Here is a 15,672-nt window from a genome sequence, read left to right on the forward strand (position 1 = left end):
TTTTAGATCACTGGAGACTTCTAATGTTTGTTCCATCTTTTTAGAGGAGAGCATCAGCCCTTGGGAAATGAATCCGAGTCTGGGCAGCTGTGAGCATGACTAGACTGCTGAGAGGAGGAGCAAGCAGCACAAAGACTCCTGGCATCTTTGAGGCAACTCCAGGGCATCTTTGGGGACGCTAACTTTGGGAGCTAAAGCCAGTGCCGATGCTTTTGAGTGGGAGTATAATGGAAAAGAGGGTAGTTGTGTCTTCTCTGGCCAAGATAGATATCCCAGAAATCTTCCTGCATGCTGTTGGACATTTCAGAAGAGGAGCACATATGGAAAGCAAACAGACAGAAATCTTGTATTTCATACATGTGTCTTTGAAAGACATTATACATTTAAATACACACAAATACTACCAAGCACACGCTAGTGCTCTTGTACCAGCTGATGCAATACTGGACTATTTCCACTGCACTTGGAAAACAGCTGTGGCCTGAGTGCCGCCGTTGTACCATTGTGGTCCCTTTCATCCTTGGAGTCTGCCCAGGCCCAGGGCTTGGAGCAGCCACACCTGGCCCTTAGAAGGTACGAAGACCTCTGCCCCGGATTTGCAGTTAGAGTCCTTTCTGGCTGCTTGTGAACTATTTTGAATACTGTATATGTAGGTGTGCCTGGGGAGAGAGGGGGCAAGAGAGAGAGAGAGAGAGAGAGAGAGAGAGAGAGAGAGAGAGAGAGATTTGACCTCATGTTAAAATGTCTTGCATCGATTCATTCACTCAACAAAGCCCCAGTGCCCTCACTCTGAGAGGTGCTATGCTAAGTTCAGGGGGTGCAGAGTTGAGTTGGGTATTCTTAGTGCTCAGAGATTAGCCTGGGAATGGAGACCCATGCATAAATCTAAAGGGCTGTGATGGGGAGGAGCAGAAGTCGCTGATCACGGGGGCTCCTATTCCAGCCTGTGGTGATAATGTTGTGAGGACTCAGGGAGCACTTCTGAAGTCATAGTTGAGCTGCCTTTCAGGATGAGTGAGGAACCCCTTTCTGAAGAGGTGAGGAAGAGGCTGGGGGACTGCACTGGCAGGGAGGGGAGGATGGGGCCAGAGCAGGTGCATGCGACAATTTTTATTTTTTGGTATTGGGACTCAAATTCAGGACCTCACGCTTGCTGGGAAGATGCTGCACTGCTGAGCTACATCCCTAGCTCTGCATGCAGTGATTTTTATTTTGCCTGCTTGGTGTTCCTTCTGCTGAACAGAGCACATCTTTCTCTTTGGGTTACTACAGACCGCTGCAATGGAAATGGTCAAGCAATACAGGCCTGGCTCCCCATACCCGCTCCTGCCTTAGCGCGGTGATCTGCTCAGTGGTAAGCTGGGGACCCAAGTCCCTTAGCGAGATGGATAAAGCAACTTCTCCTCTTCGGCCGGCATCAGTAAGCTTTTGGCAGCCAACGTGGTACTGTAAGGAGAATAATCCAACTACCTTGGAAAGCTCAACTGAAACAGCAAAAGCAGATTTCCGATAGATATCTGGGCAGCTGGATTCCCCAAGCTGAAGCCCACATACCTCTTGTCTTCAATTACAGGAAGACACCTTTCAGTTTAAGCCAAATCAGTCATGTGCAAGTGGAGCTCGGATTAGTTGATCTTTCTCAGCACAGTAAGTCACCAGAACTCCTGGGAGCAACACAGATTCAGAGGTGAGGGGGCGTAGAAGGCCTGAGCAAGGACACAAAGACGGAAATTGTAGGGAGATGGGAGGAGAACCGAGACAGTTGCTTGTTCAAAAAGCTCTGTGCTAACTGCGTATAGTTTATTGTTTAAAGCAAGCCTGAGAGCAGAATTGTTGGGGACCGTGTTTTATAAATCGAGTCTAGGGGATGTCCAAGCTCGTCCTTGGCCTGTGCTTTTGGGCCAGATTGGAATGTGGAAACTCCTCGATCACTCTGGTCACGGCCGGGAGCTCCAGGGCTAATGGCTGCTGTGGCGCTCGGAGGGTAAGGACAGACCTGCTGAGGATCTGGGAAAGGGGCAGTTTTCTCAGCCCCCTGTCCCATCCTTGTCCGGGCCCTTGCAGGAGTGCTTTGATCTGCAGAGCCCGCTGTAGTTGCCGTTGCTGTTCCCGAGGACACCCACTGCCCTCCACCCACTGCCCTCGGCTCAGATGCAGTCAGTGAAAACCGAGAGTCTGGCTGCCCTGCGGCCTTCGTTCCGTGACCAGCTGGTCATCGCAGGTCCCTGCTCCGCCCTCTGCTTCCGTCTCTTGTTCCTTCTTTCCTTTCCTGCTGTGTGTGCGCTGTAACCAGGGGAGGAGAGTGGAACCCCTGCAGGGCTCTCCAATACAAAATCACTTTTACTTCTATTTTTTTTTTCAGAATCACTTTTAAATCCTCACTCCAAGCACATAAGTTCCTGTTACTACTGAATCTTGTCATTTCAGCCCATAAGATCCACTTTTCACTGTGTTATTTGCTGAACGCCCTTAAAGAAATCAGCAGTTCGAAGAGAAACGGTGACGAGTCATCTTCCTTCTTGCCTCTGGGTCTGAAGCTGTGGGTTTTGCTTTAAAGGTGTGCTACTGTAGTGACCCAAGCCTCCTAGAATCCTGCACTCCCTTCATCCTTGACATCTTTGACTAATATGTTTGCCTAGGAACCACTGCATATCGGTTTTTTGGGGGAGGGTGGCACTGAGGATTAAACCCATGGCCCTCACTCACCCTCACTCACCTCTTTTTTTTTTTTTTCTGAGACAGGGACTCACTCTGTAGTCCAAGGTGGCCTTGAACGCTATGTAACCCCGGCTGACCTCCAAGTTGTGGCAATCCTCCCGTCTCAGCCTCCCAAGTGCTGGGATTATAGGTGTGCACCACAACATCTGGCTCACCCAGCTCTTTTTAAAATATTATTTGTTTATTTTTATCTTGAGATAGGGTCTCACTAAATCACTAGGCTGCCCAGGCTGGGCTGGAACTTGTGATCCTCCTGCCTCGGCCTTCCAGAGTGCTGGGATTACAGGCTGAGCACCACACCCAGCTTCATTTGGTCATTTGTACTTTGTATTTCAGGATAAACTAACTTACTAATGATGTAATGATATCAACAATGACGATATCAACCCCCTGTTCCTTGCCCAAAGCTCTTGGATGGCTGTAAGGATACAACCAGTATTAACCCCACTTAGAGATGAGCAAGCTGAGCTTGAGAGGAAGAAATGTTCCCCAGGTCGTTCAGCTAGCAAGCGACAAAGCTGGGCTCACAGCTCACCTGTTTTCATTTTTTTGGTGGAGAAAAAACATTTGTTCTGTTATAAACGTCCATAGGGGAAGATTAATTTTCAAAGGTCTAGTTGTTCATGTGCTCTGAAAGTTCCCCGTATATGACTGTAATCCTTCAACTTTTTCTCACAGTCTTAGGTGAGATCCCTGTCAGTAATGTGAGCCTCTCCCTAACAAGGAGAGCTCTTTTCTTTCCTATGCAGCCAGGGGACCCGCCTTTCGAGCTCTGTCCCAACTGTTCAAAGTCATTGCTTTCCACTGATCATTCTGTGCAATTTCTGAAGCATTGCAACAGAATTTTATCTTTGGTTGCTTAATAAGTACAATCAACAGGGCAGCCTTTAGGATTCTGTGGAGGCCACTCTCTCTGATTTCTCAGAGTAATGAAGATCTATGATCCAAAGGAACAGTCTTAAGTGACTCTGTCTCTTATAGAATGGCTTGAAAAAATTTCCCTGGAAAGCCAAAAAGGGAGACCCGAGGCTTCCCTTGGTTCTGCCCCGTGGCTGTGCTCCTCCCAGGCGGCTGTACGCCCTGTGACGCTCCCCTTCAGTATCACCCCAGGAGCAAATGATGCTTTTCATTTTTTCATTTTCAAATTGATTTTATTTTTGTTTTTCTAATTTTTTATTTAAGAGAGGATAAAAAGATAAACATAACAATGAAACTGAGTTTCAAAACAGGTTAGTAGGATAATTACAGTGGTTGATACATGACATGTTGTCTTTGTAGTAGTTATTCAAAGTGGAAGATATAGGCATGATACTTGTCTGTGCAATATTAGCACAGAATTTTCTTTTTAATGAAATAAGAGAAGCTAGCTGTACAGCTCTCTTAACTGTCTTGTGTATACATATTTTTTTCCTTTTTCCTTTTCTCACTTTCCCCCATCACAGTTTGTCTTTTCTTCTGAGTGGTTTCTTCCCAATTCATGATATCTATTTTACATTTTGGACCTTATTTACTTGTTTATTTTCTCACACTAGTGAGACAATATGATGTTTGCATATGCAAGTCTGATTTATTTCACTTAAGAATATGGTCTCAAATTGAGTCCATTTACTTATAAATGTCTCAAGTTTATCCTTCTTTATGGCTAAGTAGTACTCCATTGTATAAAAAGACAACAACTTTTTTTTATCTATTCCTCAGTTGATAGAAATATCAACTTTTTTTTATCTATTCCTCAGCTGATTTGAGTTTTTTCCAAGATTTAGCTATTACAAATTTTGCTGCTATGAACATGAGTGCATATATATTGCTGTGGTATGATTTTTTAATTCTTCTGGGAAAATATCTAGCAGGGGGATAGTTGGTTGAATGGGACCTCTAATCTTAGTTTTTTCCTGAGGAAAATTCACACTGATTTCCACAGTGGTTGCATTAGTCTACACTCCCACCAACAGTGGAGAAGGGTTTCTTTTCTCCACAGCCCCATCAGCATTTGTTATTGGTTTATTTCTTCATGATAGCCATTCTTTCTGGGGTGAGATGGAATCTCAGTGTTGTTTTAATTTGCATCTCTCAAATAGCCAGTGATGTCAAACATTTTTCATATATTTATTTGCCATTTGTATTTCTTCATCTAAGAAGTGTGTATTCATGTCAGGTGCCCATTTTTGGATTGGGTCTTTGAATTTTGGAGGTCTGATTTTTTTCAATTCTTTACATGTTCTAGATATAAGTCCTTAGTCTGTGAAATAACTGGCTGTAATTTTTTTCCCACTCTGTGTGTTGTCTTTTCCCTCTGTTGGTGATTTCTTTTCTGGTGCAAAGTCTTTTTAGTAAAGTGAGATTCTACTTATTGATTCTTTGTACTATTTTGCTTGCAGTCTGGGTTTTGTTCATGAAGTCTCTGCCTACACCTATGTCTTCGAGATTTCTTCATACTTCTCTTCCAGTAGATTTAGTGTCTCTGTTTTAATATTTAGATCATTGATCAATTTTGATTTTAGTTTAGTGCATGGTGATAGAGGTGGGTCTAGTTTCAGTCTTCAGCATGTGGACAGCCAGTTTTTCCAGCACCATTTATTAAAGAGGCTACCTTTCTTCCAGTGAATGTGTATGGCTTCTTTATCAAAAATAAATTGAGTGAGTGTATTCAGGGATGCTTCTGCATCTTCTGTTCTGCTCACTGATCCTCAGGCCTGTTCTTTGGCCAGTACCATGCTGATTTTATCACAGTAGTTTGTAGTATAATTTCAGGTCTGTGATGACCCCTGATTTGCCTTTGTTACCCAGAATTGCTTTTGATATTGTAGGTCTCTTTTGGTTCCAAATTAATTTCAGGAATATTTTCTCTAGATCTGTGAGGTATGTTAATAGTATTTTCATTGAGATTGCATTAAATCTATATAGCAGTTTTGGGAGCATAGCCATTTTCACTATGTTTGTTCTTCCTATCCAAGAGCAAGGGATATCTTTCCCTTTTCTGATATCCTCTTCAATTTCTTTTTTTAGGGTATTGTAATTTTTCACTGTACAGATCTTTTACCTTCTTTGTTATATTGATTTCTAAGTATTTCATTTAAGATGGAAAATACAGAAAAAAATGGACAGATTCCTAGACACAATCATATTACCAAAGCTAAATAAAAAAGATATAAAAATTCTAAATAACCTGATAACAACCAATGAAATTGAAAATGTAATTAAAAATGTAGCAACAAAGAAAAGTCCAGGCCCTGAAGGATTTACTATTGAATTCTATAAGAAATTTAGAGATAAACTAATGCCACTAATGCTGAAATTCTTTAAGGAAATTGAAAGAGAAGCAGTATTTCCAAAGTCATTCCTGGAAGCAAGTATTACCCTGATTCCAAAACCAGAAAAAAAAAAACAACCGCAAGAAAGAAAACTACAGGTCAATCTCCCTAATGAACATAGATGCAAAAATCCTTAATAAGACCCTGGCAAACAGAATGCAGCAACTCATCAAGAAGAATATATATCATGACCTGGTAGGATTCATACCAAGGATGCAGGGCTGGTTCAACATATGAAAATCAACAAATGTAGTACACCATATTAACAGAACCAAAGACAAAAACCACATGATCATCTCTATAGATGCAGAAAATGCTTTTGATGAAGTCCAACATTCATTCATGATAAACACCCTACAGAAAATTGTAATAGATGGTCTTCACCTCAATCACATAAAAGCCATCAATGACAAACCAATAGCTAATATCATCTTAAATTTTAAAAAACCGAAAGCTTTCACTGTAAAATTAAGGATAAGACAAGGATGTCCAGTGTTATCATTCTGATTCAATATAGTTCTAGAAACATTAGCCAGAGCAATTAGACAAGAGAAAGAAATAAGAGGAATAAGGGTGGGAAAAGAAGTTGAATTATCATTATTTGCAGATGACATGATATTGTACATAAAAGACCCTAAAAACTCCACCAAAAGACTTCAGTAATATCCAAAATCAGCAGCGCAGCAGGATACAAAGTTAACTCTCAAAAGTCAATAGCATTCCTGTACTCAAGCAACAAACTCACAGAGAGAGAAATTAGGGAAAGCACCGCCTTCACGATATCATCCAAAACACGATTTCTCAAGGGACCATGAAGAGGTCCAGGCTGGGCACTGCTCTGGTTGTTGATGAGTATTAAAAACAGGTGCTGGTCCCTCTGGAGGAGCATTTTGTGCCAAATGCCAGAACAAAACATATGAATGGTATTAAAGTTCCTTACATTTAAAAATTTTAAAATCTTTGTAAAACATTTAAGTCCCCTGCTTACTTTTATTATTATCCACTGAGAGGAAATTGCTTTCACCCAAAACATCTTTCTCTGCCTTGCTAACTAAAAATGAAATATTATTTTTAAAAACCCTAAAATATCAAAAACGCTGCCTAGGAGAATCGCTGTGGAATCTCCCAGCCTGAGCTGTGAGGAGAAGCAGCCACAGAGCACTGCTGGGGAAGATGTCACTTGGTGCCTCCTCACCCAGGGGAGGGCGACTGTCCTCTGAGGACAGTGCTCTCCATGACAGAGGCTTTGTCACTCTTTTAGCAGAAGGAAGACAAAAGCTTTGGTCACCAAGTTCCTCACCACAATTCTCTTTCCCTGAGAATATCCAGGCTGATTTTCTGCCCCTTTGGTTAAAGTTGTTGGCATATTCTACACAAGTCTGTAAGTTTTTATTGAGTCTTTATGCTATCTCTGAAAAGTTACCTTTGGATTCCAGAAGGCAAAATGCCCAGGTTGTGCTGAGAAGCAGGTCCTGTAATTTGGAACGGACTTCCCCCAGATGACAAACAGAAAGCTGGACCACAAATAATATCGTGTGTTAAAAAAATTAGCTTGAAGGCTTTAGCGAGGTAAGCTGATAGGTGAGGGGGGCAGAAGCTGGTGTTTAGGGCTCAGTAAGGATCAAGACTGAGTGAAACCCTATGCCCTGTGTTTGGGCTGTTCCTTCAGTAGAAAATTTGAACCAGAAGCAAAACCGGCCCTGGAGGGTGCAGCCTGTCTTTGAATCAGATGGATGTTTCTTGAAGCTGCATAGAAATGGTTCTGGGTTCCTGATACCTCTAGTTGCCAAATAAATATAAGTGAAAAACCCTCTTGAAAAGAAGGTAACATTATCTGAGTGCTTAAATTAATTTTAAAATCATGTTTGCAAATGCAATTTGTAGACACACAATTCTCAGACAGCAGGCATACAGGCAGATCACACATGCATGTGTGCAGACAGCACCACAGACAGAGCTGAATCTTACCCAGGTAATGGAAAGTTCAAACGTTAAAAACTGTGCTTAGAAAACTACAAAAACTGTCTGGAAATTGGAAAAATAATGCATTGTATTTTTAGAAGAACAGAATGGAAGCATGGGAATTAAAAGAACAATAATCGAATTTAACATCTTGGTAGATGAGTTTCACAGCAAATTATATGCAAATGAACAGAGTGAGCTGTAGATGTCAGATTTTTAAAAAAAATATCTGAGAACTGCAGGGTCCCCTGGGAGTGGGATGAGCTCATGTAAGGTACAGAACGATTCTACTGATATGGATTCCATGCTTTTATCATTTATGTAAAGAATTCAGAACAAAGTTCTCACATGCAGAGCATAGCTCAGGAATTGTAGAGGATAATTGTATTAGTTGGAGTCCAGTTAGAGATAACACCAAGTCATCTCCTCAATTTAAATAGAAATAGATTCAGTCTACGAGCAGAGATTCAGGGCTTCTGAAAGCACTTGGAGGACGAGCTTCACAGACTTCTCCAGGTGGAGTTGTAGGTCTGGTGGCCTGAGTTGCTGCGAGCTTGGTCATGGCTGAGAAGCCTCCGCTGCAGCTGTCAGCTCCAGGCCAGTGTTGCCTTGGCCAAGACTTTTCCCACCACTTGCTGCACCTGAACTCCTCTCCTTGCTGCCCACAAAGCTGTGGAGATCTCCCACGTTCCTCCTGGAATGCACTGGCTGGAATAACCAGCGGAAGCACAAGCGAACGGTGGGTGGGCAGGTGCTGCCCAAAGTGAACCCAGGGGAAGGGAGTCTGTGGTGTATAAGCTTCAGCTTCCCAAACTCTGGGTGCAGGAAGGCACACGACAAGGGGAAAAGGAAGCAGGGCAGACTCAGCTGGCCAGATCTACCTCATTTGTTGTTTTCATTTGCCAGGCACCACATCTTGTGCTTCCTCGGGGAACAGAACTTCCTTTCCCTGTGAGGGAACAGTTCGGTCCATGCTGGACACTGACTCGGGCCTGTCCACTACACTGACCTGTCCCCCCAGACACTGCGATGGGCCTGCAGTCCATCTGAGCTCTGGCAGAGTCTTGTCCCGCTTACCGTCCAGGGAGAACCCTAAACATACAGTAGGGGAACGTGGGCTATGGCTGGTGGTTTGCCACTGTGAGAAGAAAGGATATTTGGAAATGAGGTGGAAAAAGGAAAAGAAGTGGATTTAAGAGAAAAGAAATGAGGTATGTTGTGATTTGTGTCTGATGTCCCCCCCAAGCTTTTTGTGGTTGTAGAGCTTTTTCAGAGATGGCTGGATGTACAGCGTGTGATGCTGGGGTTAAGGGTGTGTGGTTACTACATCAGCCCACTGATTAGTTTGGTACCACCCTAACCCCAGAGTCTGGGTAAGATAAATGAGGCAGAAAGATGCTTTTAAGCCCTCTTGTTGATTTTGCTGTCTTCAACCGCCATAATTCTTCTGGGAAAATACCCAGCAGGGGACTAGCTGGGTCAAATGGGACTTCTAATCTTAGTTTTTTAGGGAATCTCCACCCTGATTTCCACAGTGGTTTCACCAGTCTACACCCCCACCAACAGTAGAGAAGGGTTCCTTTTCCCCACAGCCTCCCCAGCATTTGTTATTGGCTGATTTCTTGATGATAGCCATTCTCTCTGGGGTGAGGTGGAATCTCAGTGTTGTTTTAATCTGCATCTCTTGAATGACCAGTGACATTGCACATTTTTTCATATATTTGTTTGCCATTTGTATTTCTTTATCTGAGAAGTGTGTATTCATGTCAGGTGCCCATTTGTGGATTGGGTCTTTGAATTTTGGGGGTCTGATTTTTTTCAGTTCTTTATATGTTCTAGATATAAGTCCTTTGTCTGTGGGACAACTGGCTATAATATATTTCCACTCTGTGTGTTGTCTTTTCACTTTGTTGATGATTTCTTTTGTTGTGCATGCTTTCACTTTCCTTTTGGGAAGGAATGTTCTTGGAGGTAGGGAGGTGTCACCTACCTTACTTAGTAGGTGGAGCCTGGTGTACACAGCAGGTGCATTGGTGAGTGGGCCCCTACAGCATGCTCACCCTGGCCCTGCAAATGTGACAGGGGGCTTCCTAGAACCCTTTCTAACCTTCCATTGTGTGACCCCCTAAGTTCCTGGTGATCCTGAGCTCTAGAGGTAACTTGGAGATTACTTCCCAATTCTCTACATAGGAAGGGGTTGGACTTACTCATCTGTCTGGTAGCCGCTGGCATTTGCCTGTCCTTCAGAGAGCTGTGTGGGCTATCAGGGGACGCTAGACTCCTCTGGTGCAGGCCCGATGGCAGTGACAGTTAAAGCTGGGTGTCAACAAACAAGGTTAATACACTTCCTGAGTGAGGCTGATGTTTAAGGGCTGGCTGCCGTATCATTTAATTATCTCTTCACTGGTTGAGATTGAGCTGCAGTCCACAATGTGTCTTTGCCCTCATAAGTCCGAGTGAAATTTCAATTTAAGCAGGGCAGCATGACGGTTCTGGAGCTCTCTCCCTTCTACTAAGGGCTGGCTGTGTTAGAAATCATCTCCTCTGTGCCCTCTTCCCCCCTTGTGCTGCGGTATCAGGCTTTTTTCCTTATCACAAAAGCAAGGTGTGATGTGGTGGCACAGGCCTGATATCCCAACACTCGAGAGGCTGAGGGAGGAGGATCAGCGCAAGTCTGAGGCCAACTTGGGCTACAAAGTGCGTTCAAAGCCAGCCTGAACTGTAGAGTGAAACTCTGTGTCAAAAAAAAAAAAAAAAAAAAAAAAAAGAGTAATGCATGTATTTGTAGAAAAATAAAAAAAGACAAGCAAAAAGCAGAAAAGGCAGCCTCTGACAATGCATCAGTTTATATCTTAGGACTCACTTGAGGAGCTTTTAAGCCAAAGCCCAGAGCTTCTGACCTGACTGTTCTCTAGTGCCCCTGGGCAGGCACAGTTTCACAGGGCCTGATATGGAGCTACAGGTGAAAACTAGAGGTCTAGACATTTAGTATACAAAATGTGTATTTGGTTAAAATAGGCATGGTATAGTACAGTTTTATCACCCAATTTCATCTTTTAAAATTTCATTATAAACATCTCTCCAAAGAAGGATAGGAGATCAAACCCACCTTCCTAGGGGCCTCCTGGTGTGTTTTATTTTGCTCAGTCACTCCTTGCAGTACCCTGGGCGGGCTGGGCATGGTGGGAGTGCAGACTGGCATCAGCGAGCTCACAGATGCCCAGAAGACTCAAGCAAGCGTGGCCTGGCGGTGACAGAGGACTCAAGACCGGGATCGTTTGGCTATAAAGCTGCAGCTTTCAGCAGGGCAGTTCTGCAGATAGTTGCTGACTAGCCATAGGCGCGTCTGGAAATGTACTCACTCTTTAATTTCTCATTCATGTAGGCAGCACATGCTGAGCACTCCTTAGGACCTCAACCTGGGGACACAAAGATGGGTAAGATGTAGTGTTCACCTCAAGAAACTTAAAAATCTAAGAGAAAGCAAAGTCAGATGATGAAGAGCTACATGTATATCTGTCGAGCACTTTCTCTGTTCCAACTACTCTTCTAGTTGAATTGGGTCACTTCCTCTGTTAACACCAATCCTACCTGATGTAGTCAGTATTATCACTACCATAGCCTTATCCTGATGAAATACTCTGGCAGAAAGGAGATTACGTAACTAGTAAGGGGTGAGGGGCCTGGGAATGGAGCCCAGGTAGTCCGACTGTGGAGACTGCACTCCTCACTCTGCTCCTGCTGCTTCCATGCGCAGTCGCAGGATGGGAGGCTCCATGTGGACACGGGGCAGCAGGGACCGTGTAGATATGTACAGCGTGTAGGTCGTACAGCAGGTTCCGTGTGGATGCAGGACTCAGAGATTGTGTGGACACGTACAGCAGGGACTGTGTGGATGTGGCACACATGGAATGATAACACAATTCCTAAGGGGAGAGGTAGAGGGAATGAAAGAGCTCCAGGAAAGTTCCAGGAGTACAGGAAGTTGTCTGCTTGTCTAAGGGCTTTTTAATAAGGAGGGAGAACCTGGCAGATACATGCATACCTAGTGCTACAACTACTGTTTGTAGGGAAAGTTTATTTTCTCACTTCCTGTTCTCTATCTGCACGGCACATCCTGATATCCCCTTGGATCTGCAAGAAGACCAACCAAGGTGGTCTGGGGGCCTCTTGAGCATGGGTGGACCTGCCAATACTTCCATCTTTCCCAGCAGTGGAGGAGAGTATGGAACGTGCTCAGAGAGAATGACTGTCCTGGTGGCCCTTCATCCAGGGGTGGTAATGGCGTGCTGCAGGAACGGGGACAGCACCACTCAAAGACTCTCTCCCAGGGAAGCCCCTGAACCTGGAGAGAGAAGAGAGGGTGAAGGAGATAATCCAGGGCATCGGTAGATCTGAGGAAATGGCTTCCAGAACCCTTATCAGAGATTCAGTGGGTGAGAGTGCTTCCTGAGGATTATCACCAGTGGATTTATGCAGAGGGACATTCCACAATGCTACTGCTGAAACCCACATGATAGGGGTTCCCGGGCAACTGCAAGGTGATACTGCTTTGGAGAAGACTCACCAGACTCCCAGGCAGAAATAAGCACCGAAGTGAAAGATGTGATTGAGAAATATGAAGTGCGTGTGAATAAAAGTGTTATTATAGTAAAATGTACCTTGCCATTAATCCCCCTCAGAATACTTCGATTCAAACATGTTTATCCCTTCAATCTTGCCTACTTTCTGAAGCAGTTCCAGAAGTCCTGTTTTGTAAATGTCTTTATTTACCCAGTCACGGCTACCATGCTGTCCTGAACTGATTGAAGATATTTACCTTTCCCGGTCATTTTGACTTTGAGAGGAGCCAGATCCGGTGAATAGGTGGATTAGAACACACTGTACTGTTTTTACAAGCCTGCCTTTTCTTTGGATACTACTTGGCAACTGCATTCACTGTATTTGTGATCACACCTCGTAAGTACAGTCTCAGAGGAGGACTTCCAGAACTGCTGCAGAGAGTGGCAAGAACAATAGGACAAGTGTGCTTCAGGCAAGATGGTATTTTGAGAGGGAGTAGTTGTGATGTGGCTTTCAGAATAATACATTTTAAAAATGTAAACATTTCCTTATTATTTTTTTTGATGATGCCTTGTAGGTCTTGCTAAAGAGGGCAGAAAATGACCTGGTAAGGATCAGAAATCAGATGACCTCTGGAGGGTGTTTGAGAAGTCCAGTATCCATTGATTATCTTCTTCAGCAGAGTGGGTCCTGGCCTTATTGCATCTCTGATCAACTTCACTGATGTGTTCCACAAGTATGGAAATAGGGACCGCAGAGAAATGAATGACTGTGTGAAGATGTCTTAAACTAACAATGACAATATCAACAAATGTCTTGACCCAATAGGGCTCAAGATTGGGAAAATATTTTCTTACAGGAGGGAGCCTAATATAGATTCACCAGTGCTGGTGAGTCGGCACTGCAGGAATTTAATTGTATTAATCAGCATGGGTGATAATAAGTAGCCTGAGCTCTCAGAGGCTAAACACAGTACACTGCTACTTGCTCAGGCATTCAATCAATGGAAATGAGGGCCCAGCTACTTCAGGGATCTGTAACATAGTTTCAGAGTCTCTCTGGCAAGATCCAGTGTGCAGATGGAGAAGCAGAAAGAATGTGGAGAGACAAGTAGGACATTCTAGAAGCCAGGCCTGGAAGCTGCAGACACCACTTCTATCCATAATCCACTGGCTGGGACCTAGTTTCACAGCACTGCCTATGTCCAGGGGAGGTGGTTCGCTGAGGTTTACTCTGTGAGTAGGAGAAAAGGAAGACGGGCTTGGAAAGCTGGCTGTCTCATCTCGATCCCGTGTTTTCTGCACTCTTCTCCTCCAAGTCATGTTCTTTCTCTTCTGGCAGCAAGATGGTTGCAGTGGTATCAGGTGTCACATCCATCCACCTTGGGGCAATGAGAAAATCTTTCTTTTGTTTTCTATTTTTGGTTCTCATAAGTGAGAAAACTTTTCTCAAAGCCCTCAGCAAATACTGCTGTTGTTACAGTGGGCAGAATCAGGTCACTTGTCCTTTCTGGAAGGGAAAGGAGACTCCTCTTTGATAAATTAAACCTGCCCCGGGCACTGGGGAGGAACAATGTCCTCTGAAACATACAACTGTGTGGACAACTGGATTCCTGGACAATGTCATAGTTCTATTAAGATGGAGAAAAGAGAAGTGTTTTGGGGGATGGAAGCAGCAGTGTTTGGTGTCTCAATCCTGCATCCTCAGGAGGAACGAGGTTGGCTTTTCTGGGCACCGAGAGAAGAGGGCACCCAGGGGAGGTGTTCATAAAGCAGGAGCTCTGACGGGACTGCTCTCTCAGTCTCCTGTGCTCCAGCCAACGCATCCTCATTCTCAGAATGCTTTTGGAGAAACTAGCAAGGGTCTCAGTCTCTCACGTGGGTCAACAGGAGGGCACTGGGACAGATGCAAGATCTGGGACAGACGGGAACTGCGGAAGTGGGCAGAAACCATTTTGGGAGGTGTAACGGTGGGCTCAGGCAAGCGAGCCCCCAGTTTAGATTTCAGCCGCCATCTGGGGTGCTGTGGATGATTGCCACAGACTTAATGCATTTCTACCTGAAAGCCACATCAAGCCAGAGATTGTAACACTGGGAAGGACACTTGAGGCTGGGGCAGGCTACGAGCCTTGGGGAATTACTCATTGGGTAATCAGTGTACGCCTTAGTGACCACAGAAAATCTGTTGGCTTTCCCTTTCTCCTGTGAGGAAGTAAGACAGGGAAGCAGGAAATGAACTGTCCGGGAGGGCGAGGATCCCAGGGGTCTGAAGGGAGCTGGTCCAGCTGGAGTAGGAGTGGCCCGAAGGTGAATGAACGCATGTGGGCAGGACAGTGGATGGTCTCAAGTGCCCTGTAAAAAAAAGATTGTGTCATCACCTTACTAGCAGGCATGAGCCCAAAATAAAGGGCACAACCTCCCTCCCTTCTTGGGAGCCCTGCCTTCGAAATGCTTGACATCTGTTGGCACATTTAGCTAAAGTGATTTTAAATAACTCCAAGATTTAATTTAAATCAAACTTCTATTTGTGTCTAGCTCAAAATACTTACGTTTCTTCAATTTATTATCTATCATTTATCTATACGCATCTCTTTAAATCCCTCTCTCTCTCTATCTAAATCTATCATCTATCTGTCTTCTATCTATCTACAGATCTATCTATCATCTATCATCTCTGTCATGTATCTCTCCCTCCCACCCTCCTTGCCACTAAATGATAAAGCTTTTCCGGCCTGCTGGAAGCCTGTAAGGGAGTCACAGCATTCACAGTAGTCTTGAAAGCAACAGAGGGTGCGCACTTCAGAGTCACTCTGAGGTGGCCTCGTGTACACTGACTCTGAGCACGTGACAGATCTCTCATTGCTTCTCTTGGTCTCTTCTGCTCTGCTGAGAGGGCGAGGAAATGTGGATTCTGCCATCAAAAACACCGGCCTTCCACAACCTGTCTCATAGAGCATTTTACCAATATTGACAAAACCATTTAAAAATTTTTATCTTTCCTGAAAATCACACACACACAAAAATCAGGGTGAACTTTCTAAATTTTTCAGTACTTTAGTCTTGAAGAAATGCTGTTTTGTAATGTATTTAAATAAGAGGGGCTGGGGATTTAGCTCAGC

The 15,672-nt window shown here is 44.1% G+C and overlaps 1 pseudogene; it reads left to right on the plus strand.

Moving 5' to 3' along the window:
* Positions 1 to 15,672, plus strand: part of LOC102028786 — a 71,134-nt pseudogene that overhangs the window by 8,430 nt on the left and 47,032 nt on the right.

The sequence above is a fragment of the Chinchilla lanigera genome, unplaced genomic scaffold (genome assembly GCF_000276665.1).
Source record: "Chinchilla lanigera isolate Chin_1 unplaced genomic scaffold, ChiLan1.0 scaffold00116, whole genome shotgun sequence".
Taxonomy (NCBI): Eukaryota; Metazoa; Chordata; class Mammalia; order Rodentia; family Chinchillidae; genus Chinchilla; species Chinchilla lanigera.